The sequence below is a fragment of the Sabethes cyaneus genome, chromosome 1 (assembly GCF_943734655.1).
Source record: "Sabethes cyaneus chromosome 1, idSabCyanKW18_F2, whole genome shotgun sequence".
NCBI classification, from domain to species: domain Eukaryota; kingdom Metazoa; phylum Arthropoda; class Insecta; order Diptera; family Culicidae; genus Sabethes; species Sabethes cyaneus.
The window spans coordinates 157114401-157140188 of record NC_071353.1 but is presented as its reverse complement, the minus strand read 5'-3'; the positions used below and the strand labels follow the sequence as shown (position 1 = coordinate 157140188).

The 25788-nt window shown below is 39.3% G+C and overlaps 1 protein-coding gene across 7 annotated transcripts in view; it reads right to left on the bottom strand.

Moving 5' to 3' along the window:
- The window catches only part of LOC128735922 (protein sidekick), a 262328-nt gene that overhangs the window by 178861 nt on the left and 57679 nt on the right, over positions 1-25788 (bottom strand). The window lies entirely within an intron of this gene.

The window sequence follows — 25788 nt, the reverse complement described above, 5'->3', positions numbered from 1 at the left end:
CCGCGTAAATTCCGAAAATCGCGACAAAAAACCGCGTAAATTCCGAAAACCGCGTAAATTCCGAAAATCGCGTAAAAATAGTCGCGTAAAAAACACGCGTAAAAAGCGACTTCAGTGTTCAGCTGAGTGTTCGATCATACTTAGAGCCAGAGCCGTAACGTGACATTATGGCGCCCTTGACGAAGACCCGAAAATCGTATTTCTTCCAAGTATGTTATTTTTGATAAGATTTTAAACGACCACCCAGATTCTGAACCTGCGCTAATTTCTGGGCCAGATTTTGTTCCAAATTTTGTATCAGATTTTGGAATAGATTTTGGACCACATTCTGGACTTGGAGAAGATTTTTAGTCACTATTTTGGTCATAGTTTTGAAATCACCAACCCCATTTCGGATCAGGTTTTGAACCAGATTCCAAACCTGGACTATATTTTGGACCTAGACTAGATTGTGAAACGCATTTTTTTGTCAACTTTTGTTTCAGATTTTGGAACAGATTTGGACTAGATTCTGGACCACATTTTTGATCAGATTTTGGGCCAGATTTTGGACCTGGAGTAGATTTTTGGCCTCAGTTTTTAAACCATTTGAACTATATTCTCGACCAAATTTCAAACCACATTTTTGATCAGATTTTTGACCAGGTTTTTAGTCAGACTTTGGATTAGATTTTGGACCCAGAATCTAGACTTGGTCTGGATCACATTCTGGATCTGCATCAGACTCTGGACCCAATTTTAGACCAGACATTGAAAAAAATTTTGAACCACACTTCTATCACATTTTGTACCGGATTCTAGACCTGAACCAGATTCTGGACCTTACCCCGAATCTGGGCCGCATTTGTTTATCAGATTTTGGACTAGATATTGCGTCAAATTTGGGTCCAGGTTCTGGAACCGGACCGGAATTTAAACCAGGTTTTGGGCCGAATATCTGATTAAATTTTAAACCACCAATCAGATAATGGACCAGAACTAAGCCAGAGATTTTGTATCAAATTTTACAACAGATTTAAACTAGACTCTGGACCGGATTTTGGACTACTTTTTCAATTAGATTTTGGCCATATTTTGGACCCGTTTCTGGACGTGAATCAAATGTTGGACCTCCATCAGATTCTGTGCCAGATGTTGGACCACATTTTTATCAAATTTGAACCAGCTTTTGAATAATATTTTGGGCCACATTTTTCTTCATTGTTTTGTCGGCTTTTGTTATCTCTTTGTTGTATTTTCGTCTTTTTCGTCTTTTTTGTCATCTTTCCTTCGTATTTTCGTTATTTCTTCGTCGTTTTTTGACATCTGGTTGTAGCATTTATGTTGCATTTATGTTGTTCAGTGGCTATTTGATGTTTGGTCCTCCTTTTTGTTGATGATTTGGCGTCTTTTCGTTGTCATTTTGTTGTTTTTTCTTCGTTTTTGTCATTTCTTTTGTCGTCATTCCGCCTTTTTTTTCGTTGTCTTATCGTCATTTTTTCCCAATTTTTTCATCATTCTGTTTGTTGTAAAGAAAACAAAAAGGTTGTTTTTTTCTGCCTTTTCTTGTTCCCTCGTCATCTTACTGTTTCTGTCGTATAATGCTCATTTTTCTGTCGTATAATCGTCATGTTTCATTGGATTTTTCGCATGTTTTATCGCCTTCTTGCCTTTGTATCATTTTTTTGTCACTATTTCGTGTCTTTTTGTCATTTTTGTATTGCATTTTCATATGCGTGTTTGTCATTCTCCCATCATTTTTTCCCTGTCTTCTTGCCGCCGCTTAACTTTTTTTTGTCGTGTATTTGCTGTCTTTTTGACGCCTTTTCGTGGTCTTTTGTAATCTTTTGTGTTTTATTTTCTTCGTATGCGGTGTTATTTCTTTGATCTTTTGCCATGGTTTCATCGTATTTTCGTTGTCTGTTGCTAGTTCTTTTTACTGTAGTCGTCAGTTTTGTTATTATTTTGGTCACCTTTTTTGTTGCTGTTTTGGCATTTTTTCGTTGTTTTTTGTCATCGTTTCATTGCTTTTTTATTGTCGTTCATTTCGTTCTTTTCTTGGTTGTCTTTTTGTGTCTTTATCATTGTTTTATCGTCTTTCCATCGTATAATCGTTACATTTTTTGCATGTTCTTGCTCCTTTTTGACACAGCTGTGGTGGGAGGATAATGACTCTCATACAAATAAAACAGAAATTTTTGCGTCTGTGCCATATGTTCTGCTATGTAACAAGCGGTAAGCTGTGAAAGTAAACTAGTAAAACCTTCTCGGAGCAAGCGACAGTGAATCGACACCGCTAACCTACGTGCCTGTTGCCATTCACGTCAAAAGAGAAGCACATTCGAATGGCACATCATATTTACGATGAACGTGCTTTGGCTTTAATGTTATTTGTAACCAACGGCCCTTTTAAAGACCACAAGCGAGTTAAAGTAAGATTATTGAAGCATGCCAAGCTACGCATAATCATATTTAATACAATAAACTGTAAGCTGATCATTCATTACTATTTCAACCTTTATGATGCACACAAGTGTTGACGGATACGATGGGCAGGGCATGTTGCAAGGATGCCGCACAACTACCCTGCAAAGATGGTATTCACCTTAAATGCGGTAGGAACAAGACGACCAGGAGCGCAGCGAGCAAGATGGTTGGACCAAGTGGAGCTAGATCTGGCGGAGAGTACTCGGTGTCCGAGGAATTGGAGAGCGGTAGCCTTCAACCGAGTTACACGGAGAAACTTTGTTCGACAGGCTTTGTCTTAGGATGGCAAGCCACCTTAGTTAGTAAGTATGTCTCAATGGTTGCAAGCGTTGTACTTATGAACCCCCGTCCACGTATTTTCAAAGTCATCACCATTGCATACAATGAAGAATTGAATGTGAATATTTCGCCCTTCTCTTTGAAAGATTCACTTAAACAATGGCACTCACAGATTCTTACAAACATACACATGCCAGAAATGCAGTTTACATTAGTCTTTGATCGAATAATCTGATATAGTTCTACGTTACCCTTTCGTACAACCTGTATACCTTGTAGTTTTAGTTAGTTTTTTGTAGCCATTTTGCAATTTTTTCATCACTATTTCATCATGTTTGCACCGGCTTTTCGCTGTCTTCTCTCCGCCGCTTGGCCATTAGCTGTCTTTTACTCCTCTTTTCGTCATTTTATTCTAATCTTTCCGACGCCTGTTTGCTGTTTTTCCTTGCTATTCATTGTTTTAGTCTTAATTATACCGCCTTTTTGCCCTATTTCCGTGGTCTGTTCGTTTTTTTTTTTGACGTCTATTTTTGGCATTTTTGTCACTTTTTCGACAATTTTTACCAATTTTTTTGGACCTTTTGGTGCTATGATTTTTTTATGCTTTGTCATATATCCATCGTCTTTTCACCGATTCACCAATGTCTTTTTGTCATTTTTTCATCGTCCTGCTTGGTGTCAAGGTACGTTGACTTTTTTTTCTCCCTTTTCTTAATTCCTTCGTCGTCCTTTTTGCGTGTTTAGTAGTTTTCTGTTTTTGTTTTTTTAATCGTGTTTTCGTTATTTGCTGTCATTTCTTCGTATTCGTTGTCTTTTCATGATCTATTTGCCATCTATGCATTTTATTTTCGTTATCTGTGCGTTATTTTTTAGGTCGCTGTTTCGATGTCTTTTCGTCGTCTTTTCATCATATCTCATCATATCAATTTCCTCGAAGCTGGCAGACCTCCTTTATGTTTCCTGTATTTAAAAAAGGAGACAAGCGTAATGTCGAACACTAACGCGGAATTATTTCTCTGTCAAGCACACAGGACACTCGAAGGATTTGGAAGCAATTGTTTATAGGCATCTCTTGTTCCATTCCAAGAACTATATATCTACGTCGCAGCATGGCTTTTTTCCTGGAAGATCAGTATCAACTAATCTGTTGGAGTTTATCTCTGTCTGCTTACGTGCAATGGACCAGCGTCATCAGGTTGACACAATTTACACAGACTTAAAGGCAGCATTTGATCGCGTCGACCACGGAATTTTGCTCGCCAAACTCAATAAATTAGGTGTCTCCGCTGGTTTAGTTGTTTGGGGTGAATCCTATTTACGAGACCGCAGAATGGTTGTTAAATTGGGTGCATCACTGTCATGTTGGTTCTTAAACAATACTGGAGTACTCAGGGTAGCACATTAGGACCGCTACTGTTTTCTTTGTTTGTAAACGACATATCCCGTCTATTACCACCGGGCACGACATTACTGTACGCGGATGATGCCAAAATCTACATGATTGTTTGTAACAACGACGATTGCCTGAGACTTCAAGAACTGCCAAAATGTTTCCAGAAAAGCTGATTTATTTAATTGTTTATGAGGATACTTTTTCCAATAGACGAAAGAAATTCACTGAAGTCGCTATTTACGCGGTTTTTTACGCGACTGTTTTTACGCGAATTTCGGAATTTACGCGGATGTGCTCAAAACGTCTATTTTTTCGCGTAGTGTTGAAATCCACAAAGCTTTTTTTACGCAAAATTTTAGTGATTTTTCACACGAATTTTGGAATTTACGCGGTTTTTTTACACGAATTTCGGAATTTACGCGGTTTTTTTTTATGCGAATTTCGCAATTTACTCGTTTTTTTACGCGATTTTCGGAATTTACGCGGTTGTGCACAAAACGTCTATTTTTTCGCGTAGTGTTGAAATGCACAAAGTTTTTTTTACGCGAAATTTTGGTTTTTTTAAGCGAATTTTGGAATTTACGCGGGTTTTTTCACACGAATTTCGGAATTTAAGTGGTTTCTTTTACGCGAATTTCGGAATTTAAGCGGTTTCTTTTACGCGAATTTCGGAATTTACGCGGATGTGCTCAAAACGTCGCGTAGTGTTGAAATCCACTCCAGTTTTTTTTACGCGAAATTTTGGTTTTTTACGCGAATTTTGGAATTTACGCGGTTTTTTACGCGAATTTCGGAATTTACGCGATTTTCGGAATTTACGCGGTTTTTTACGCGAATTTCGGAATTTACGCGGTTTCTTTTACGCGAATTTCGGAATTTAATTTTTAAAGAGAATAAACGGTTCTTTTGATATCTATACCTATAAAAGTGGATTTCTGTCTGTCTGTCCGTATGTTCCTTATAGACTCTAAAACTACTGAACCAATCGGCGTGAAAATTAGCATGCAGGGGTTTTGGGGTCAGGAAAAGTTCTTATGATAGTTAGAGACCGCTTCCCCCCTAAGAGGGAGGGGGGGGGCTCCCATACAAATGAAATTCAAATTTTCTCATAACTTGAGTACTAATCAAGCAAGTGAAACCAAAATTGGCATGTGAGGGTTTTAGGAGGCAGGATTTTTTTCTATGGTGTGTTATGACCCCTACTCCCTTTAAGAGGGGGAAAAATAGTCTTCAGCAAGCACACGTTTGTCTGCAGCTGGACAGATAATGATCGAACTGATGTCTGTGTCAGTAAAACACCTCGTTTTCTTAGCAAATGTACTGAAAGTGACAAAAATAAGACAAGGCCTTTTTGCCAATCTGAACACAGCGAATATATTTTCATGAACAGAGTTTTTGTTTCAAACAAAAAACTGCTTTTGAAATTGGCAGAATCGATGACGACTAATTTCACCTTAAATTAAAATATATAGGTTTAGAGGTTTCAAAGGAAACCCATCGACAGTCAAACTTTACTATCATTTATTAATAGCTTGCCAATATTTCATTTCTACTACATTTACTAAAGTGATTTGGGGTATCAATTAATTTATGGAACCGAACTTTCCGTGACTCACAGCTTCGATTTCGTGAACCAACAGCACCAACACAGAGGTGTATGTAATCTAGGTGAAGTTTCGTTTTGGAGTTTGTTTCGTGTGTTTTTTCTCGTCTCTCGGCCAACGATTGCAACGATCATACGAAAGATGATGCAGGCAGGCAGGCTATTAGAGCACAACCACATGAAAGTGGTTGTGGCGTATAAAGGTCTTTTCTCGTGATGTTCGACTTCCTGGCGGCTCGCTGCCGGTGAATAATCATTTTGGCATGCCGATATTTTTTACGCTTCCAATTCTAACAATTGGATGCGGTTTCCGGTCAGCATTCCACCGTTCACAAGTCGCATGCATTGCATGGTCACTCACCGCACCGCCGCGCCACCATCGAAGAGCAGAAGCTGCGCTCGCGTTGAAGTCTTTTGTTACTGTGCTTCTCTCGACGACGAAGACGACGACGACGGCGAGGTCAGCGTGCTCTCCATAATTATGGGAAATTTTCATGCATTCGATCTAATAGCAGCACGCAAAAGAAGCTTAGAGAAACACGCTGCTTGCTGTTGCTATATAAATGGCGATGGTCCGCTCGAGATGGGGTCATTAATGGTTACACGGCCGCCTCCCTAAGTTCCTAAACAAAAAAAAGAAGACCATCATCAGATGCGTTTCTTATCTAGCCACCACTATCGCGCCATTGTTGAGGAAGAAAATGCTGCCACTGGCAGCCTCTGACCCGGTAGAAAACCTCAAACGCATGTAGCGAAGTATGTACCTATGTGAGAGAGGGAATATGAAATAGTCGAAATTATGGTCCGATTCTTGGAAGTGGTTAGGCTCGGGGCTGGTGGCAGCCAGCGGGCTGCTCCTTTCGTGCGAGGCACGGATGGTAATAATATGAAGGAGTCATCAGAAGTCAGCGCGTGATTCAGCCAGAAACTGGTTTTCATTTCAAGCCGCCACCACCGCAACAGATCGAGAGTCTATACCTACCTTTCCAACCATACCATGATTACGTGTGCGATGATGGTTGTGGTTGTGAGCCGTCCGTTTTTCTCCGTTCTTTGTTCAGTGGTTGTTGGCAAGATCGACCGCAACTAACTTCGCGGCCTGGATTATTGGGTTGCATTTACCCGGGATGATCAGTTTTTCTTTCTATTGGTAGCAGTTTTGATCCTGTATAGTATTTTTCTTAACAATAATGTAATGAACATCCCTTCTTATTGAAACCACTGAGCACTGAGTTGTGAGGTTAGAAATCGATCACTGCTCTGCCAATAAGTTTTATAAATATTTTAACCTTTTCCTACGTTTTCTTCTTATTGGCGATGAACATTTTCTGCATTCCAGTCGATCAACCACGAGAACAAGACCGACAATTAGCCCTCTCAATCTCGATGATTTTCAAGCTGCTCATGACTCAGCTCGTGGTTGTAGAATGTTGCAGGTGGCTTAAAGCTCTGATTAAACCCTCGCTACAGGTTGCACACTTGGTGCCATTGCATAGGCACAGGTTTGCACAGTTTGATTGCACGCTAGGCAGTACTTCAGCTGTGAATATTAATGCACAGCAACTTCGAGCGATTGGAATGCAATGCATAAACTATCAGCCCACCAGTAAAACCAGTACCTACGATTGATAGATAGCCTATATTTAATATTTAACTGATAATTGTTTTAAAAGAGTTGTGATTCTAGTTTGATTTGCAAGGCATTAACTCCATAAAAACGATCTGTCGAATAAACTGGTAATGTAATAATAATGGTAATGATTAACCGAGGTTGAATATATCTTGCATTCTTCGGCTAAGGTTTTATTGAAAATTATGCTCATTGTGGTGACATAAAGAGTACAAATGACCTAGACAAATTTTCCAATTAGCTTAAAACTGCCTTGTGAGACTCAAACGTGACAAAGACAACATTTTTATGATTGTTGTATAATAGCCAAAATTAATGGAAATTCTAAAAAAATGACGGTGCTTACCTGTCCCAATAGGTCTCGGATTATCTGTTTCTATTAAACCTACACAAATATGATGTCCTAGAAGTAAACCATAGTGCAGAAGTGCGCAACGACCTCCTTGCTTGGATCGATTGTTTGGTTATGTTATTAAGTTGTGTTTTTTATCGACTGGATTCAATTGTAACTGTAATATTCGGCACGGCTGTCTCCGGAGAAATTTATCAAGACCGAAGTTTGATGTTTTCTCGACGTTTCGACCCTTTGTTGGTGTCGAGTGTTTGCGAGCAAACGAAACGATTATAACCCATTTTGGAATGTATATTTTTTTGATTTCGCGAATTACTGCGTTATAATACATAAAGTATCACATAACGCAATAAGATAGAAAACGATTCTTACATCACTTTCGTCACTTTTTCCTCACAAGCTGAGATAAGATAATATATTTTAACAATATAACTGTTAATATTCGGCACGGCCGTCTTTGGAGAAATTTATCAAGACTGAAGTTTGATGTTTTCCCGACGTTTCGACACTTTGTTGGTGTCTTTTTCAAGGGGTAATATCATTTACTCTTTTGTTCTGTTCTTAGGATTGTACATATTACGGTCATGGATGATAGTAGTTGGTACATGAGTTGAAATATTTAAAAATTCAAATGCAATTTGATGTAATATTTCACATTTTAGCACATGCTTAAACGCGGTTTTGTAGTAAATTGTCTATATTTTTATGATTCGCGAATAAAATTTTGATAGGAAAAAAATTTCATGTAGAAATAAGCCGTCAAAGTTGCCCATTTCAAAAGTTTGAAAAATAAGTCATTTTAAAAAAGTCAAATAATTAAATAGTTATCGCGGATGTAAATATTATTGTTATATATCATTTTAAAACTGATATCTTAGCCTCTTAAAAAATGAAATAAAAACAAATTTAAATTCAATGAGGAGCGCCATAGGCTACTTATAATAAAAATGAAATTCTCATAAATTTTAATCAAAAAACAACTCTTGTCGCCTCTTGTCGCCGCAGTTTCTTACAGTGCGTCTGAAAGCTCGAAGTATGTTTTATCAAAACATGAATTAAAAGTTTGCTATAATTTGACATTTTCCGAAAAAAAAATAATTTTAAAATTGTCATATTTTTAGCAAATCTTTAAAATTTTAAGTACTCTTTCAACAAATTTGATTATCTTTGTTACTAAATTTATTTAGTACCTGAAGAGAGTTTCAATGAGAAAATGGGAGAATCCCTGCAAGAAAGAAAAATTTTTTTTGTCAAGCAAATATTCCGATATAAATATTTGATCATTTTTCCCCAAATAGCCCTAATAAGTTTAAATCATTTCTTTTGTAACAAATATAATCTAGAATCAATTGGAAACTAAAAAATGATTTTGGCCAAACATCGCAAATTTCCGACTATTGTGCGGTGATGCAAAGCTGACAAAAATCCAGTAAAAGATGACTAAAATATGATGGAAATAGCACGAAATCACCATGACAAATATATGACAAAGATACGATGGAAGAACGACAAAAAGGCAAAAAAGACATTTTTGTAACAAAAAAATGGTAATAAAAAAACAACAAAAAATCGGCAAAACAACCACAAAACATGTGATCAAAACATAACGAAAAACCGATGAAAACACGACAAAATGACGACGAAACCCCTCTAAAAGATGACTAATACGAAGAAAAGACGAAAAAAATGTTAAAAAGCTTACAAAAAGGCACTGAAAAGACAAAAAACAGACGACGAAGAGCGCGAAAAGATGACAAATAGCCGAAAAGATAATGAAAAAAAGATGAAAGACGACAAAAATACGATGAAATTTAAATGAAAATTCGATGAAAAGACGAGAAAAAGACACCAAAATAGCGACACAAAACACAACAAGACAAGGCGATAGATGAAGAGATAAAAAATACGACAAAAATGATACAAGGTTATAAAACTTGTAGAAACAATAGACGACGAAACGATAACGAATATAGGACAGAAAGGCAACGACCGAGCCATTTTTGAGCCATTTCAGGACCACTTCAGGGCTATTTCAAGCCACTTCAGAGCTATTTCAGAGCCAGTTCAGGGCTATTTCACAGCAACTCCAGAGCAGTTTCAGAGCCACTTCAGGGCCATTTCCAAGCCGCTTCACGACTATTTCCGAGCTGTTCCGTGGGCATTTCAGAAGCACTTCAGGGCTATTTCAGTGCCACTACAAGGCTATTTTAGTGCTACTTCAAGGATATTTTAGAGCCACTTCAGGCCCATTTCAGAAGCACTTCGAGACTATTTCATAGCAACTTCAGAGCTGTTTTAAAGCCACTTCAGAACCATTTCCGAGCCATTCCAGTGCCACATTAGGACTGTTTCAAAGTCACTTTAGTGCATTTTTGAGCCATTTCAGGACCATCTCCGAGCCATTCCAGGGCCACTTCAGGGCTATTTCGAAGCCACTTCAGAGCTATTTCACAGCAACTTTAGGACCATTTGCGAGCTGTTCCATGGCCACTTTAAGGCCGTTTCAGAACCACTTCAGAACAGGACTATTTTAGTGCTACTTCAAGGTTATTTTAGAACCACTTCAGAGCCATTCCAAAAACACTTCAGGGCTATTTCATAGCAACTTCAGAGCCATTTCCGATAACGATAACGAATATACGACAGAAAGGCAACGACCGAACGACGAAAAAACAGAAAAAACAATATTATTATTGTCTTTGACAACAAACAGGATAATGAAAAAATGGCAAAAAAACGACGAAAAGATAAAATACGTACAAATTGGCTAAGAGGTGCCAAAAACAGACGTCAAACAATGGTAAACAGACGGCGGGAACACCATGAAAAGATGGAAAAAGACCATAAAAAACGACTAAAACGGATTTCACGCCAACTCGTCTATGGGGTTGGCAGCACCCTCTCAGAATTCAATGAAACTTTGTTACACACACAGTTCATGTTATTTTTTGTAGAGCCTATAGTTTTCGAGTTATATTTTTTTGTTAAAAAAGAGAAAAAAAAATTAAGACCTTTTCAAAAATTAGTCTAGACCAATTTTGGAAAAAATTAAGTATGGACAGTTTTTTCCAAAAATTGGTCTAGACTAATTTTTGAAAAGGTCTTAATTTTTTTCTCTTTTTTAACAAAAAATATAATTCGAAAACTATAGGACCTACAAAAGATGATCTATGAGTGACTTTTAGAAATAATTCTGAATTAGAAAAAGTAAGAGAAAGTTTAAACTCGTAATCGACCTTCTCTGCATGCGAACTAAATTTAGCCAGATTGTTTCACTTTAGGTCAAAAAGTAAAAATCACTAGATTGGATCAGATCAACATATTTTCTAAAAAGGCTCATTTTCAAACATAAGTTTTAAAAAGAAACACTTAAAAAATTTCACGAGCTTTACCTTTAGCGGAAACAAATGGCGCACTTCACGGCTATTTCAGAGCAACTTCAGGGCCATTTCAGAACCACTTTAGGGCTATTTTAGTGCTACTCCAGGGCTATTTTAGAGCCACTTCAAAGCCATTTCAGAAGCACTACAGGGCTATTTCATAGCAACTTTAGTGCTGTTTCAGAACCATTCCAGTGCTACTATAGGACTGTTTCAAGACCACTTTAGTGCCATTTTTAAGCCATTTCAGGACCATCTCCGAGCCATTCCAGGGCCACTTTAGAGCTATTTCATAGCAACTACAGGACCATTTGCGAGCTATTCTATGGCTACTTCAAGGCCATTTCAGAACCACTTAAGGGCTATTTTAGTGCTACTTCAGGGGTATTTTAGAGCCACTTCAGGGCCATTTCAGAACCGCTTCAGGGCTATTTTAGTGCTACTTCCTGGTTATTTTAGAGCCACTTCAGAGCTATTTCATAGCAACTTCAGAGCAGTTCCACAGCCACTTCAGAGCCATTTCCGAGCCATTCCAGGGCCACTTCAGGGCTATTTCGAGGCCACTTCACAGCTATTTCAGAGCCACTTCAGGGCTATTTCATAGCAACTTCAGGACCATTTACAAGCTGTTCCATGGCCACTTCAAGGTCATTTCAGAACCACTTCAGGGCTATTTCAGTGCTGCTTCAGGGGTATTTTAAAGCCACTTCAGGGCCATTTCCGAGCCATTCCAGTGTCACTTTTGGGCTGTTTCAAAGCCACTTCCGGGCCATTTTCAAGCCATTTCAGGACCATCTCCGAGCCATTCCAGGGCCACTTCAGGGCTATTTCGAGGCCACTTCAGAGCTATTTCAGAGCTATTTCAGAGCCATTTCAGGACCATTTCATAGCAACTTCAGGACCATTTCTGAGCTGTTCCGTGGCCACTCCAAAGCCATTTCAGAACCACTTCAAGGTTAGTTTAGTGCTACTTCAGGGTTATTTTAAAGCCACTTCAGGGCCATTTCAGAAGCACTTTAGGACTATTTCATAGCAACTTCAGAGCTGTTTCAGAGCCACTTTAGAGCCATTCCAGTGCCACTTTAGGACTGTTTCAAAGTCACTTTAGTGCCATTTTTGAGCCATTTCAGGACCATCTCCGAGCCATTCCAGGGTCACTTCAGGGCTATTTCGAAGCCACTTCAGAGCTATTTCACAGCAACTTTAGGACCATTTGCGAGCTGTTCCATGGCCACTTTAAGGCCGTTTCAGAACCACTTCAGAACAGGACTATTTTAGTGCTACTTCAAGGTTATTTTAGAACCACTTCAGAGCCATTCCAAAAACACTTCAAGGCTATTTCATAGCAACTTCAGAGCCATTTCCGAGCCATTCCAGTGTTACTTTAGCACTGTTTCAAAGTCACTTTAGTGCCATTTTTAAGCCATTTCAGGACCATCTCCGAGCCGTTCCAGGGCCATTTCAGGGCTATTTCAGAGCCAGTTCAGGGCTATTTCACAGCAACTCCAGAGCAGTTTCAGAGCCACTTCAGGGCCATTTCCAAGCCATTTCACGACTATTTCCGAGCAGTTCCGTGGCCATTTCAAAAGCACTTCAGGGCTATTTCAGTGCCACTACAAGGCTATTTTGGTGCTTCTTCAAGAATATTTTAGAGACACTTCAAGGCCATTCCAGAAACACTTCAGGGCTATTTCATAGCAACTTCAAAGCCATTTCCGAGCCATTCCAGAGTTACCTTTTGGGCTGTTTCAAAGTCAATTTAGAGCCATTTTCAAACCATTTCAGGGACATCTCCGAACCATTCCAGGGCTAGGCCACTTCAGAGCTGTTTCAGAGCCACTTCAGGGCTGTTTCATAGCAACTTCAGGACCATTTCCGAGCTGTTCCATAGCCACTTCAAGGCCATTTCAGAACCACTTCAGGGCTATTTTAGAGCCACTTCAAGGTCACTTCAGAAACACTTCATGGCTATTTTATAGCAACTTCAGGGCTGTTTCAAAGCCACTTCAGAGCCATTTGCGAACCATTCCAGTGCCACTTTATGGCTGTTTCAAAGTTACTTCAGAGCCACTTCGGGCTATTTCGAAGCCACTTCGGAGCTGTTTTAGTGCCACTTCAGGACCATTTACGAGTCATTTCAGGGCTATTGCATGCCACTACAGGCTTGTTTTAGAGCAACTTCATAGACCTTTCAGTGCCGCTTTTGGGTCATATCAGGGTCACTTCAGAGCTATTTTAGAGCTAGCTCTGCAGTGGCTTCAGCGCTGTTTCAGAGCCGCTTCTGGGTAATTTCAGAGCCACTTCAGGGTTATTTCACAACCGCTTCATTTTAGGACTACTTCCGAACCACTTCACATCTATTTCCCTGCCATTCCAGTGCCACTTTAGAGCGGTTTCAGAGTCACTTTATGGTTATTTCACTATCACTTCAGGGCCATGTTAGGGTCATTTCCGGACCATTTCAGTCCCTTCAGGATTACTTCACACCGCTATTCCAGAGCCACTCTGGGTCAAGTTAGGGCCTTTATAGGGTCAGACTTCAGACTTTCAGGGCTACACTAGAAGAGGTTCGCCCGAGAGTACAAAAAGTTTGGACCAAACTGTTTGGTTTTCGCCCAGTCCGATTGTGGGGGTGGAAAAAAAGGAAGAAATGGTGAAGAATTGCCGGCAAAGAAATTACTGTAGGACAAAGTTTCTTATTTTATAACAGTTTAAACTAGGCAGATTAAATTCGAGTCGTTCCGAAAGGATATACCAGACGCTGTAGTCATTTGATTTTATTTGAAAATAAACTGGCAAAAACCAGTAATGGGCCTTACTTGGACCAGAACGAACTAAAAATAAATGCCTTATTCATGATCTGTACTGGCAATATTTGGATGAAATCCAAGACATAAAAGAAGCACCCTTCATATTAATATTTCACATCACAGACTGCACTTGATGAAGAAGCTTCACATGTCTTCTTCCCATCCGTAGCAGAGAACGACCTCGGAGACCAACCAAACCAGCCATTTCTCATAACATCAACAATGCACTCGCTGACCCAAGCCGGACTGGAACATTTCACATTTTTTTTACTCAGAAATTGAAACGCCCTTCAGTAGTAGTAGCTAGCTAGGGGTACCTTCGGGTTCGGGTAGAAACAGCAAATGCATCATCCTCGACGACGTCGTCGTCGTCTTTCGGCCCCGTCCGGGCAAAGTAATAAAAGACAGCCCCATCAAAACAAGCATAGCAAAAACTACGTGGGAAAACAGTTCCGGTTATTTGACGCTCAACGACGAGGACCTCCTGCCCCTCCCCGTCCAACCCATTTCATTGCAACTGAATGACTGTTTTTTTGCCGAATGATTCAGCCACCGACAGTTCCACAGAAAGTTAGTAAATAAGTATGTTTTAGTTCGCACATGTTATGGTTTCAGTGAAAAAAAAACGAAATAAAGAAGATAAAAATAGGTAAAGCAACGCGGTAATAAAAAGGTCAGCTCCGATTAAAAAAAAAGGTAGCAGCTCAGAGACGGGAAAAACAAAACCAAGCGTATGGTCTCCGGTGGTAAGTGAAAATTGAAAAGCGTGACCCCGTCCGTCGTTGTGGTGTTGTGGCGGAACGCGGACGGGGCGCGGGTGGCACAACGTTTTTGATCCGGTTTCAAACGTTCACTTTACATCCTCCGAGCTCCAACCCACCCACGCGACGCCACGCTACGGTCTGTGGCGACCGCGAGCATCGTCGTCATGGGAAATGGCGTTTCGCTGGCTGACTGTTGGTGACTTTCCATGGAGATGGCGCGAACAATTGCGTCCGCCCGGTGGAATCCATAGCGAAACGAAACGAAAGCAACAGCCGCTGCATTTGGCGAAATAATCTCTGCCCGTCCCCCGCCACGGGAAAATGCGTCGACATTATTTGGATCGGGTTGGATCCCACCCAAGTTGGAAATCTTACAAAGATTGAAACTGTTGATTGCGGTTTCAATTAGAGTGGCTGCTGCGTTGCGAAGGAGATTCGCACTTCCCGAATTATTATCCGTATTCGTACCTGCAACGAGAGGTAAAAATAGAAATGTTTGCGTTAGTATTTAGCGTCCAAAATCAGAGTTGCTTTCAAAGTGGCAATAAGTTGAGACGTGATAACGATCTACTTAATTAGTGTATTAATTGGCGCGGATTTGTTTCGCGAACGCGTGCTAAACAAAAGCGGTTTCCAATAATGTGTGCTCCAATGAAACTCGGTGGATCGTAAAACTAAAAGTTCTCCTCTTACCGGATTGATTCCGGAATACCTACGTGCTGAATATGGAAGAGCTAGCTGCTAGCTAGCTAACTAGTTCCGAGTACCGATAACCAATGCAAAAGTTTGTCTTCCGGTACGATGGCACATATCGCACATAGCGCGGGAAAATGCAATCGAAGTTTGCAACACACCTCTTGTCGAAGGTGTAAAAACCATAGGGCGGAAGAACTTCGATGAGCAATGTTGCAAATTATTGTATCAGTGCATATAATTGGATGCCTGTCCCGGGTGAGAAGGACTGGAAATTGAAATTATGAAAGATTTCAGTTTGGTTTCATTGGTATTGTGGTTGTTATTAACCATTTTCGACGTCAGAACCGTTTTAAGTGTGCAATAAAACCTATATTCCAAAGAAAAAGTCTACAAGCATTGTTAAAATCAGTTAATTTCGAAGTTTTACAAAAGCATCTTGTTCTGCACACAGAACAAGGCAGGTAATTGTCGTTTCAATATAATCGAGCCAATTGCAACAGTTAGAAACAGTACAAAATTGGCTTTTAATTACACCTGGTTCCCCCATTTCAGTATAAGGTGACACATTTAGTAGTGCCACATCCGTCGTAGGCACGACATGAGGTTCAATTCACACACCGATACGGAAAGGTATTCGTATTTTCTCCATCGTAAAAATGGAGTAACACACCATCTTCAGTTCGTTCGGCGCCCAGCCCAGGCTTGGAGGCAATAGAATTTCAACAGTTCGCGTGCTGCATTAGCAGCAAGCAAGCAAGTAAGCAAGCAAGCACCGTAGTTCTTTGTGTTCGATGTGACCCCGATGCTTGGGGTTTATGATTTTTATGGTGCAGAATCACGTCGTCGAAGTGGTATGTGCGTTTTCTTCGAATCAAACTATCGTAAAGATCCAATCAATGGGCGATAGCGCCTTTCTTCCCTCCCCAGAGCGAGTAGGTGAACTGATGAATATCTACCGTAATAACCCTTTTACGATAGCGCGCGCTCTAGTTTTTAGTCGAATAGAAGATCTTTTCTTCTTTTCTCTAGTTTTATTGGTGGATAAATAAAAATGAGATCATTTACCGCTAACGGGTTGGCCGTTTGCAACGTTTTTTTTTGTGCAGTACAAAAACAGTTGAAAGATGAGGTATTCAACTGCAAAAAATAGAGATGAATTAGAGGTCAATTTTAAAGGATGAAAATATATCTCACCATGTGCCAGTAAATAACTAGATTTAATGGAAATAACTTCAATCGAACTCAAATCTATTTAAGTAGTTCCCCAAGGCATTCGATTGGGACCTCTTCTGTTCATTCTATACATTACTCAAAGTCTAAAATCGCTTTGCTTTTGTCGACAACACGGAGCGCTTTTGTTTGGAAATAGCAAATTGATGATGCTAATATCTATACCTATAAAGAAGGATTTCTGTCTGTCTGTCTGTCTGTCTGTCCTGTGTTCCTTATAGAATCAAAAACTACTGAACCAATCGGCGTGAAAATTTGCATGTAGAGGTTTTTGGGGCCAGGAAAGGTTTTAGTGATGGTTAGAGACCCCTCCCCCCACTAAGAGGGGGGGCTCCCATACAAATGAAACACAAATTTCTGCATAACTCGAGAACTAATCAAGCAAATAGAACCAAATTTGGCATGTGGGTGTTTTCGGTGACAAGAATTTATTCTAGGGTAATTTGAGACCCCTCCCCTCTTTATAAGGGGAATTATAACTCCTTTCCCCTTTAAGAGGGGGGGTTTCCATACAAATTTCCTCATAACTCGAGAACTAATCAAGCAAATGGAACCAAATTTGGCATGTGAAGGTTTTCGAGGGCAAGAAAATTTTCTATGTTGAATTAGGACCCCTCCTCACTTTAAGAGGGGGGGCTCCTGTACAAATAAAATACCAATTTCCTCATAACTCGAGAACTAATCAAGCAAATGGAACCAAATTTGGCATGTGTGTGTTTTTGAAGACAAAATTTTTTTCTATGATGAATTGGGACCCGTCCCCACTTTAAGAGGGGGGGGGGGCTCCTATACAAACGAAATACAAATTTCCTTATAACTCGAGAGCTAATCCAGCAAATGGAACCAAATTTGGCATGTAAGTGTTTTTGGAGGCAAGAATTTTTTCTATGATGAATAAGAACCTCTCCCCACTTTAGGAGGGGGGGGCTCCTATACAAATGAAATACAAATTTCCTCATAACTCGAGAACTAATCAAGCAAATAGAACCAAATTTGGCATATGAAGGTTTTCGAGAGCAAGAAAATTTTCTATGGTGAATTAGGACCCCTCCCCACTTTAAGAGGAGGGGCTCGTGTACAAATGAAATACAAATTTCCTCATAACTCGAGAACTAATCAAGCGAATTGAACCAAATTTGGCATGTGTGTGTTTTTGGAGACAATTTTTTTTTCAATGATGAATTGGAACCCCTCCCCACTTTAGGAGGGGGGGTCCTATACAAATGAAATACAAATTTCCTCATAACTCGAGAACTAATCAAGCAAATAGAACCAAATTTGGCATGTGGGTGTTTTCGGTGACAAGAATTTATTCTATGGTAAATTGAGACCCCTCCCTCTTTATAAGGGGAATTGTAACTCCTCTCCCCTTTAAGAGGGGGGGCTTCCATACAAATTTCCTCATAACTCGAGAACTAATCAAGCAAATGGAACCAACTTTGGCATGTGAAGGTTTTCGAGGGCAAGAAAATTTTCTACGGTGAATTAGGACCCCTCCCCACTCTAAGAGGGGGGGCTCCTGTACAAATGAAATACAAATTTCCTCCTAACTCGAGAACTAATCAAGCAAATAGAACAACATTTGGCATGTGGGTGTTTTTTTGGTGACAAGAATTTATTCTATGGTGAATTGAGACCCCTCCCCTCTTTATAAGAGGAATTATAACTCCTCTCACCTTTAAGAGGGGGGACTTCCATACAAATTTCCTCATAACTCGAGAACTAATCAAGCAAATGCAACCAAATTTGGCATGTGAAGGTTTTCGAGAGCAAGAAAATTTTCTATGGTGAATTAGGAACCCTCCCCACTTTAAGAGGAGGCTCCTGTACAAATGAAATACAAATTTCCTCATAACTCGAGAACTAATCAAGCGAATTGAACCAAATTTGGCATGTGTGTGTTTTTGGAGACAATTTTTTTTTCAATGATGAATTGGGACCCCTCCCCACTTTAGGAGGGGGGGGGTCCTATACAAACGAAATACAAATTTCCTCATAACTCGAGAACTAATCAAGCAAATGGAACCAAATTTGGCGTGTAGGTGTTTTTGGAGGCAAGAATTTTTTCTGTGATGAATTAGGACCTCTTCCCACATTAGGAGGGGGGGCTCCAATACAAATGAAATACAAATTTCCCCATAACTCGAGAACTAATCAAGCAAATAGAACCAAATTCGGCATGTGGAGGTTTTTGGAGGCAAAAATATTTTCTACGGTGCATTAGGATCCTTCCACACTTCAAGAGGGGGGGCTTCTACACAAATGAAATACAAATTTCCTCATAATTCGAGAACTAATCAAGCAAATGGAACCATATTTGGCATGTGGGTGTTTTTGGAGGCAACCATTTTTCCCATGATGAATTAGGACTTCTTACCTTTTTAGGAGGGGGGGGGGGCTCCCATTCAAACGAAATACAAATTTGCTCATAACTTTAGAACTAATCAAGCAAATGGAACCAAATTTGGCATGTGAGAGTTTTAGATGGCAGAATTTTTTTTCTGTGGTGTATTACGTCCCCTTTCCCTTTTAAGAGGGTGGGCTCCCATACAAATGAAATACAAATTTCCTTATAATTTGAGTACTAATCAAGCAAATGGAACCAAATTTAGCATGTAGGAGATTTTTGAGTCTTGAATTTATTTTATGATAGTTTGAGACCTCTCACCCCTGTGGTAGGGGGATATGGACTCTCATACAAATAAAACAGAAATTTTTGCGAAACTCAAAAACTAATCCAACTCGAGAAATTCGAGACTCTTCCATAAAACATTCATCAATAACAAGACCACAAAAACTATCTATAGTAACACTAGATCATTCAGGACGAGACGGTCGCGAGTGTTGCCGGTGACCCGCCGTCGGAAGCGCCGCCCACTGGGGGGCTTGCAAAACTCGAGAAGTGACAAAGATCATCCGAGATTCATGATTTATGTACAACACAGGTTAATTTGTGGCAATACGAAGTTTGTCGGGTCAGCTAGTAATAATATAATGTCAACAAGCTCTTTTTAAAACCAAATTTTGATTGAAAAAAAACAAAGTTTTGGTTAAAAGCAATCGCGATGTGAAAAAAGATGTAAATGTTAAGTATTTAGGGATTATTGTTGAAGCCAATTACGCTTTCTTAGACCATCACAGAAGAATTTTAGGAACAAATAATATACTAGGCATTTTGAGTATTTTTTACTTCATTTCCCCAGTCGTAATATGAAGCACGCTGCAAGTTTATCAACATAGAAGCAATGAAAGAGCAACGCTACATTCTATTAGAGAATTTCTGGAACTTTTTTCTTGTCGTAATCCATTATTTCCCAAATTGCATCAAATTTTAGCTGTATAGTCGACTCTTGCAATACTGCAAAACTATTAATTAAATAAATTCTTAGCAATACTTCAGCTTGTTTGCTTGCAGTTACTAGTGAATTGTACCAAGACGCTCGAAAATAAAGCTTTCTAGTTTCCTCTTTTCCCCTGCTTCATGTGCATAAATTAATATAAGTCTGCCGTAAAAAGAACAAACCGACCAAGTATGATCGAGTAGATAACGAAGATAGTAGTCTATCTTCTCAGCGGTAGAAACAAAGAGCAGTCATACAAAAATAATATTGTCGCATGGGAAGTCGGTGTGTGGTTCATATACGGGGAATGATAGAATTGGGAGAATAAAACAAAATTAGGTATTAGACCATCGAATAGAACGGGCGGCACGCAGTAGTTTAGTGAGTAAAACATTCGGGTACCAAGCGAAAGAGCGTGGATGTGAGTCCCACCTGACAGTCCGATATATTTTTGGTCTATATCGAAATTTTCCAATTCATCCAATTAATCATTCTTCGCATCAGACATTTCCTCCCTTTTCAAATTCGGCCATTTAAGGCTAAATCCTGAATTTCCTTTATTCGACTACACAGGCCACCACAAACCGAACCGTTGCATTTTCAGGATATTTTTTACCTTTTATTGGCGTTTTATTTAGCATTCGTTCAACTTGTGAATACTTTTTTTTTCTTTCGGTCTTTTTGGCCTTCAAAAGTCGAATTTAGCCATTTAACTAACCTAATTTCAAAACCATTTTTCTTTCATTGTCAGAAACAAAAAACTTGGCCATTCTTAGCTTATTTTTCGTTCTTCAGAATAGAACGTTTGCATCCTAAGCTCTGTAAAAACGGAACTGACCATTAACTTGGGTCTTTTTTTTAGCCTTTTCGGTCTTCAGCATTTTCCTTACCCCTTAAAAGCAAGATTTGACCATTCAAATTTGGCAAATTTGGCCTTTGAATGTTTCATTTTTTTTTTGAACATCAAAAAAGCAGGACTTGTCCGGTTGTGACCATTTTTTGCTGTTTACTGGAAATTTATTCAACTTAGGATCACTTCAGCTTTTTCGGTCCTTAGCAGTCGAAAAAAAGACCAACTCGGGAACACTTTTTCACATGTTATGGTCTTCCGAGCTCCACCAAGTCCAGTTTTGGCTATTGCCTTTTTTGTTTTCGGACTCCAAGAGTAAATCTTGGCCATTAGTAGTTTAATTCTAGATATTTTTTCGCTTTTATGTCTTCCAGAAGTCGAATGTAGCCTACAAAAGCTGTTTTTGGCCATTCTTAGCCGAACGCGAGAATATTTTTTTCATTGTTTTTCCGTTCAAAGGTCAAATTTGGTTATTGCCTTTTTTGACCTTATCACATAATTGTAAATTATTTTCGAGGTTCTTGATAGAATTCACGAATAGTCGACAGTTTTTAAACCCCTCCTAGTGCCTATTTTTTATGTTTTTTTCTGGACTTCAAAAACAGAACTTGGCCTTTCGCAGCTTAGTTTAATTTTTTTAGATAGTGTTTTACCTATTATAAAATGTCTTTTTTAGCCTTCCGAAATCGATCAAATTTGGCCATTCTAGACTAAGTTCAAAATCATTTTACCGTGCTTCTAAACTTGTTTTAAGAACTTTTCTATTCTTAAGAAATCGTATTTATCCAATCTAAGCTTTGGGATAATTTTTTCCGTCTTTTTAATGTTCAAAAGCCAAAGTGACCTTAAGAAGTTCAACTCGGAACTTTCAACTTTCGCTTTTTTTATTTCTAGAAACTGAATTAGACCATTCTAAGCTTAACTCGGGACCTCGCTTTCTTTCGTCTATTTTGGTCTTTAGAAGTCGTATTTAACGAATATTAAATAATTTCAAGATCTTTTTGTCGTTTTCGCCAGAAGCCGAATTACTATTAAGCTAATTTAACTTGGGCTTTTTGGCCTTCAGAAGCCGAATTTGACATTCGAGCAGCGCAAGTTGGCCATTCAAAGGCTTCTTAACTCGGAGCTATTTCTTTCACTTTTTTCAACCTTTAAATGCTGTAGTTGACCTTTCTAAGCTTTACTCGGCATCAATTTTTGGCCTATGAGCTGAATTTGGCCATCTCTCCCCAACTCAGGAACATTTTTTTCTTCTACCGTTTTTCTGACCTTCAGAAATCGAATCTGAACACCGCCTGTCTTGTGTTTTCTCCTGCATGATTTTAGTACTTTTTAAATAGTCTCGCGCTGTAGAAACAAAAAACAATCTCGGCTAGGTGATGCTTGCAAGATAGAGTCAGTGGGATCGTCGCACTGGTCCCGTAATTTTCCTGTATTCTAATAGCCGACTGCGAAGTCTGTCGATAAAGAAGGGCAATGTCTAAAGACGATATAAACCCGCGCGCAGACTGATTATAATTTGTTCATGAATAAAACGTTTCATTACACACCTCCAACCAGTACCATGGGCGTAGTGACGGGGGGGGGCGGTTTGGGGGTTCAAACCCCTCCAGGAGAAAATTTGTTATACACTTTCAAGCTTGAAATTTCACAGCCAGCTGTTGTTTAAAGCACGGGAAAATGTACGAGGCTGATTGTACGATCCCCGTCGGCGTCGTGAACTCGAAACTCGGTGGTTCGTGCCGTTTTAAGCCCCATTTAATTCGATCTTGGGTTACTCGTCGCCCATTTTCCAGGCATCTCTGAAGTCGCAGTTTTTTACTTATAAAATAAAAAATGTCGCTTTAGACCTGGACGAGCCATCTCGCACGTTGAGTCGCTCTGTGCCGGTGTCGGTGGGGTTGTTGTATGGAACCGTTTTCCTTACGACGTGACTGGTTCACTGTAGTTTACCGACTATCGCCAAATGTACATTGGCAATCTCAAGCAGGGGATGTTGCCCTTGATTCATGCACCTCCACTACTCTTCGCTTTCAGCTTGTACTTCGTCAAATGTCGTCCGCAAAGGCGCGTAAGTCCTCCGTGAACATGGCCTATCGATCTAATAGGAGGTTTGTACATTGTCAGGTTCCTAAGGCGGCTTATGCCTCTTAATCGCAGCGCTTGGCGTAGGCCCGTTGTACTGCTTGAATATGCCGCTGGATTCCCTTATTTGCGTTGTTGTCCGCGGCTACCAGCGATCCCACATACACGAGCTCATCTACCACTTCTGGTTCGTCGCCGTCAACGATTACCGTCCGCGAAAAAAGCACGTTCCTCTCATTTGGTCCGCGTTAAATCAGACCAGACCAAATCGCAAAATTTAAAAGAATGAGTTAATGACAGCAAACGATCAAGAATTTTCTAAGCTACATTTTACTCTAATTAGACTATATAAATGTTGCAAACAGCCAGTGTTATGAGATGATTTCGAACAATTGATAGCTACCATACAGAGCAGCAAATTTTGAACGGGTTTTTCTCGAAATAAGTTTTTTGTCACTTGGCTCGGTCTGACTTAACAGCGACCATTTGAGCTATTATCATTCATGTACCGTCGATTCGGGCGAAATTGATCAGTCGGGTGAAATTGATCATTGGCGACCAACGAGCAAAAAACACATTTTCCTAAGTTTAGACTAAATAATAAAGTTGAATATGCATATAAATATATAGCGATTGAATTTAAGAGTATAGTTATTCACTTTTTAATAAGATTGATATTATGAGTGGCTTGATTTTTTAGATATACTATAATTTACAAATCCCACTTTTTTACATACCTAATAAAACTCCTTTCCGTTAACATAAATCTCAGTTTTGAATTAAGTTTTAATATACCTTATACGGTTCTATAACTATCCGACTGTATTTTGATAATTTCTATACAGGAAAAATACGACAGATATTGCTTAGTTGATCGATTTAAAAAATAAAAGAGTTGTTAACATCAGCAACAAAGCCAACATTGATTTCTAAAAGTAACTACACATCCAAAAAGACACAGTCAAGCTACCATACTCGTGGATTATTGAATGACCACTTTTATTTCAAGAGCCGACTTAACTTAGAATCGAATAGTCTATGTAATACTCAAATGATACATTCACGTATATAAATACCTTTGTGTATTCATAAAATCAGCGTTATGATACAAAAATGTGCTTATTATCCTTTTTGCCATTCGTATTTATACATTAAATTATTCACCGTACTAAGGCATGCTCAACTGCCACATCTCCATGCTGTAGCCACGGAGGCCATCATGCAAGATAAAATTAGATCTCGCCGGGTTTTTTATTGCACGCTCAAATGATCAGTTAAACTTCAAAAATTTTCAATTATTTGACAGTATGGCAGATTTCCATCCTGTTATCTTGCAAAATGATTAAAACTTCAAAGGTGTTTTCTAGGAAAAATACCTCTCAATACGACCGAATGGCATTAAAACTTTATTAATCACGTTTTATGATTCCAGAAAGGCATATTGGCAACACTGGCAGTAATTATGTTTGTTTACATTTCGAAGTGAAATCGAAGTGAATTGAGTCACGGTACGCGAAATTGTTTGATTTTGAAACGCAATTTAATTTACAATGCCGTCAAAATATGTGAAAAGTGCTAGAAAAAGAACATACCGCAAATACTCATCCAAAGACGTGCTAAATGCCGTTGCAGCTGTAAAAACTGGACAACTTTCTATACGTAAAGCTTCGAAACTGTTTGGTGTGCCATACGGAACAATTTTCAACAAGAAAAATGGACTGCACACCTTGAAGAACGGTGGCCAAACAAAGCTAAGCCAAGCAGCAGAAAATGAGCTAGCACAAACCATTCTGATTGCTGGCGAATGGGGCTTCCCACTAACTAAGAATGTCATTCAGCAACTAGTGCGCGATTTCATGGAAAGCAACAACACCGCTAATCATAAACTGTATACACCCGGTAAAGATTGGTTTCGCGGATTCCTAGAAAGACACAAGGAAGTTTTGTCACTACGCCAGTCACAAAGCATAAAGAGAAACCGTGCCGCAGTTAGTCCAGAATTAGTCAACTCATACTTCGATAAACTGACTGTTGTGCTCAACGGAGTTCCAGCGGAAAACATAATCAACTACGACGAAACAAATTTCGTAGATAACCCAGGACTCAAAAAAGTTGTCATCAGAAGAGGTCAAAAACATGCTGATAATGTATTAGATCATTCTAAAAGTTCGTATTCGGTTATGTTTGCTGCTGCTGCAAATGGTTTTGTTTTTGCACCGTATGTTGTCTACGCTTCCGTACACCTCTACACTACTTGGACTGAAGGAGGGCCACAAGGAGCCAGATACAATCGTTCCAAATCAGGTAAATAGATAAAATATTTTTCGGGAAAAACATTTCTAATTCAAAAAACTTTTAGGGTGGTTCGATAAAACAATTTTTGAGGACTGGTTTTTTAGTATGGCGTTACCGTATTTCAAAAAATTATCTATCGAATTGCCTAAAGTTATCATCGGAGATAATGTTGCCTCTCACCTGTCATATAAAGTGATGAGGAGCTGTTTGGAGAATAATATTCGCTTTGTGTTTCTCCCTCCCAATGCAACGCATCTATGCCAGCCACTGGACGTGGCTTTTTTCAGACCATTAAAGCTAGCTTGGAGGAATACACTGCATATTTGGAAAAAAAGAAATACGGGGCCGGTACCAAAACACATTTTCCCGCGACTTCTCAAGGAAACACTTCTCAGTATTGATAAATCTAGCTCAAACGTCATCTCAGGCTTCAAAGCAACTGGAATTTATCCTTGTAATCGACAAGCAGTATTGAAAAAACTTCCTGGAGCAAACGACTCGTTTTTAGTGGCCGAAAATGAAAAGCAAGAAAACTCATTTTCTAAACAACTGATTGCGTTGTTCAAAGCTGAACGGTATTCACCATCACAAAATACAGCTTTAAAACGAAAAAG